At 43.4% G+C, this 4,178-nt stretch overlaps 1 protein-coding gene across 1 annotated transcript in view; it reads right to left on the reverse strand.

The window, feature by feature from the left end:
- The window catches only part of Cdh6 (cadherin 6), a 132,452-nt gene extending 130,562 nt beyond the window's left edge, over positions 1-1,890 (reverse strand). The window contains exon 1 of the mRNA XM_015496393.2: positions 1,778-1,890. The gene's annotated coding sequence lies outside the window, so the exon portion shown is untranslated. The remainder of the gene's footprint in view (positions 1-1,777) is intronic.
- Positions 1,891-4,178: the final 2,288 nt, after the last annotated feature.

Consider the following 4,178-nt stretch of genomic DNA (forward strand, 5'->3'; position numbering starts at 1 on the left):
TTTCTGAAGAAACTGGTTACTTCCTCTGCTTCAAATGTAGTGGCATGAACCATCGAACTAGGTAGGAAGATAACTGCCTTTTATTTTGCCCCAATATCTTTTTAATTAGAACACAGCAAAAAGCAAAAGGGGATGATGTACAATCCTAGTGATCGTATTTTGCAGTCAATTGTTGGATTTCTTTTAAGTTTTTGAGCTGTGCTTTGAAAATTTGGCTTCTGGCATATACTTTGCCCTCCTCTTTATGACATCATGAAGACATCTGCTTGATCATATCCCCTTTCTTCACATAGCTGGTTTTCCGGTTCTTTAAAATAGCAAACACAGAGCCCTGCAAGTGCTAGTACACAAAAGGCGATGCTCAAGCTAAACTGAAAGAGATTTTTTTTTTCTTTTCTTTTCTAAAGTAGAATCCTGAGGGTTTTCCTTTTCAGGTAAATCTGTCGGCAAGAAAAGAAAGGAAATAAGCAGCCCTTGGCCACCATTCACACAAACGTATTCGTTACTCATTCTTGGAAGAGTTGTGCATTAACTAGGTGTATCTCTGGGTTCCTTCCCCAACACCAGGAGGAGTTTGCACTCCCTGGATAATTAACCAGTTAGAAAGCCCATATTTTGTGACTGCACCCCACTTCTCCCCCAGCAGCTACATGTGTACACCACAATCACTCCAGCAACATTGTTGCGGGGGTGGGGGGGAACCACACAAACACACGTAATAAACGTTTTCTTTCCCACATTTTGTGTTTCTGTAAGTGAAAATGAAGATGGCCTGGAAACATGGGATGATGAACCTCTACACTGTAACTATCTTAATTACGATTTCTTAAAAAAAAAAAAAAAAAAAGTGAAAGAGGAGAAAATGTAAGGCTATTCCTGATGATTAAACTTCTTGGTTCTCGTTCTCAGTAGTAGTTAACTCAGGTGACTAGCTCTTGTACTCACAGAGACCTGCATTTAACTCCCCATAAAATATGGATTTTATTGCAGCAGCGACAACAGTTCTCAGTACCATGCTGACCTCTTCAGCATCTCCTATCTCGAGATGTATGGTAACTCTTGGCAGGAGAATATCTAACTACAGAAGTAATCCCAGCTCTGCAACTGCTGCAGTACACAACATTGCAACACCCCCTTTCAGTAAATTCCGGATGAACGCACTGGGGGCTCCACTTTTCTTGCATCTGACACCTAAAAACCATGAGCTTCTTGCCAACCAGTCTGAGAAAGGCATTATCCACCCCCCCAGATTTGTGCCTGGCTAGCTATGGAAGAGAACAAGCGGGCTGCGTCTTGCACATGACTTTTCCCTGGACAGTGTGCTCCATTTTCGGAGTCCAATGTTGGACTTTCCTTGCAACCTAAGCATTTGTGTCCTACGTGAACCGGCAGACGTTGCCCCGAACACGCAAGCTAACAGTTCGCTTTAGGCTCCTTCTCTCGGCCAAACCATCGTTTTAGTTTAAGTTTTCCTTATTGGGAGCATTCCAGAGTTTTCAGACTACCTGAATTTCTGCGTTACTCCCAAAGCCAAGAGCTATAACTCAGCCCAAGCAGGCACCACACAGACCCTTGTAATGGGAGCAGGTGAAAATAAATCAAGCCCCGAACAGTTCCACCGGTCCTACACGCACCAGCGCCCTTGGTAATTGACCAGCCAACTTTGCAAATGCTGGAGCTCCCCTGGCAGCCTCCGCCGGCGGAGAGAAACGTAGCTGGTTCACCCGCGGACCCGCTCCATGTGCCTCGGTCAAACCCCACGGCAGATCGGTCTTACCAGCAGGCGGAGGAGCGGCGCCCAGGCTCCCCGGGAAGCGGCGCCGGTCCTGGCAGGGGCAGCAGCGCCGCCAGCGCAGCCGGACCCGCGCTCCCGCCCCAACCCCGGCTCGCAGGCNGGCTGCTCTTGCCTCTGCCGCCGCCGCCGCCGCCGCGGTCGCGGGCTCTGCGTTCTTACTGTCGCGGCTGAAACTGCAGCTCCCGGGATGGGAAGGTTACGGGCTCCGGAGAGCTGGCTCTTGTGGGCACACACTGATTTGCAAGTGAATGAAGTGGGAGGGAGCAAAGAGAGGAGGACTTTGTTAAAGAGGCCCAGAGCCTGCCCCCGCCCGCCCCCTCCCCTTGACAGAATGACTCCCAGTGTTTGAAGTCCTGAGCAATTCGCTCTCTGTAACACTCCCTCAGCCCCAGGCTTTTCCTTCGTTTTCTTTCTTTCTTATTTATTTTTTTGGGGGGCGGATGGGTGGGTTATGACATATTGAAAACTTGTGCGACTTTATCTGATCCCTTTTGTATGTTGTCAAAATGTACCTTGTACTCTTATCAGCAAAGGTCTGATGTTCTTTTTTATTCGACCAAGCAATTACGATTCCCAGGGACACGATACCGAGTCTTGCTGTGCGTTGGCCAGCTTCGTGAGATAGCAAGCGTAACATGCACACACACAGAACAACCCCGGTCTCCTGAGATAGCAATACCGACGGCTGTTGTTTGCAACATAAACAGATGCAAGCAGACACAGATTCACGATGCCTTTCCATCTCTGCTTTCAGAAAGACAGATTTTAATATAGCCCCACTATCTCTGGTACTCTTGCGGAGTGAGTAACCCCAGGATATTGTAGCATGAAGCCATACTTCCCTAGGCTTGCAGAAACGTTCAGCTCAAAATCCAAACCCTTCAGGCTCGCCAATGACTTAATGGCTGATGCCATATTTCTAGATGAACTGATGCAAGGATCCACAAGACTTGCAGAAGAGGGGTATATGATGACATTTAAGATTTTTTTTAAAAATTTTTATTTGTAGAATCTTTCTGGAAACTTACAGAAGTAGGATAATCTCCAGATAAAACTCTTTGGTACACATACATGGCTGTGCGAATGGCTGTATTTACAGTTACAAAGAAGTGATTTCTAATGTTAAGGTACTAAGCTGCAAAAGCCTTAAACATGTCAAAGCACTGTTAAATGAGAGTGACAATTTTCTACATAGGAGACGTAGACATGATGGAGTCAGGTGATGTTGGATTAGGAAAATTAAATCTAATTACCACAGTGATTGCAGCCAGGGTCAGTAGCATCCCATGCCAGCTGTGTTTGTGTATGCTGCAAGTTCTCAGGGAGATTTCCATTGCACAGTGCTCTAAGAAATTCCAGGCCACTTGGCCTCTGAGCAGTTAAATTGGTTGGAGGTTGGTCTTATTCCCAAGAGAGCTCTTACTAGAAAACCTTTTGTGTCTCCAATAGAAGTCCTGGCATTTAAATAAAGCCAAAATCAAAGTATTTCCTCTAGGCAGCTAGTGCTTCAAAGAAGTGTGTGTGGAATGGTTTTAACACAGATGTTCTGCACATGCATGGTGGAAAGACTTTGAGTTTCATTCTTGAAAAGATCTCCCCCTAATGAAGAATTGACGTCAATTTACCAAAAGAGGCTGAACATTTTCTCTTCATGTAGTTATTTAAACTAGAAGGAAGCTGTTTTGCATTCATAGTCCACACCTCTGATTATGAATTTCTTATACATTTAACTTGAAAAACTAGCTTTTTATGTCCATATAGTCCTTTACTGTTCAAAAACTACTTTAATAGTCTATTTTATCTAATTCTATCAACAAGTGGTGTGACTCCCCCCCACCACCCCCATTAAGATAGAGAAAACTGAAGACACAGCAGAGGTTAAGTAACATGTCCAAGGCAATCAAACCAGGAATCACAGGGTGGAAAACATTATTGGCCAAACTGTGTGCAGATGTGGGTGCAGGCAAATGTACTGAACCACAAGTTATTTGTGTATATATAATTTATCAACTTATTACCATATATGATAAATTAGTAAAGGAGCATGTAATATATAAATATGTCAATAAAAGTAAGTTATATGTTAAGATTGCCTGTAGCAGACAGATATACAAATTAACTGATTTTTTTGGTATAAGAAGAATCACAATGAAGTTGATTTTCCATCCATTGAACCAGTTAATATATCACAAAGGAAATCTCTAATTGTTTGCCATATACCATCTTTCAAATCCCATAAAGCTACAAATCAAAGATAGTTAAAATAACTACTTTTTAAGAATGAACAGATAAATTTGCTTCTGAGCAGTTCAAGTGACAGCATTAATTATATAAAGGATAGCACTTTTTGTATTACAAAATTTTATGTAATTTTTTTGAGGCC

The sequence above is a fragment of the Marmota marmota genome, unplaced genomic scaffold (genome assembly GCF_001458135.2).
Source record: "Marmota marmota marmota unplaced genomic scaffold, marMar, whole genome shotgun sequence".
NCBI classification, from domain to species: domain Eukaryota; kingdom Metazoa; phylum Chordata; class Mammalia; order Rodentia; family Sciuridae; genus Marmota; species Marmota marmota.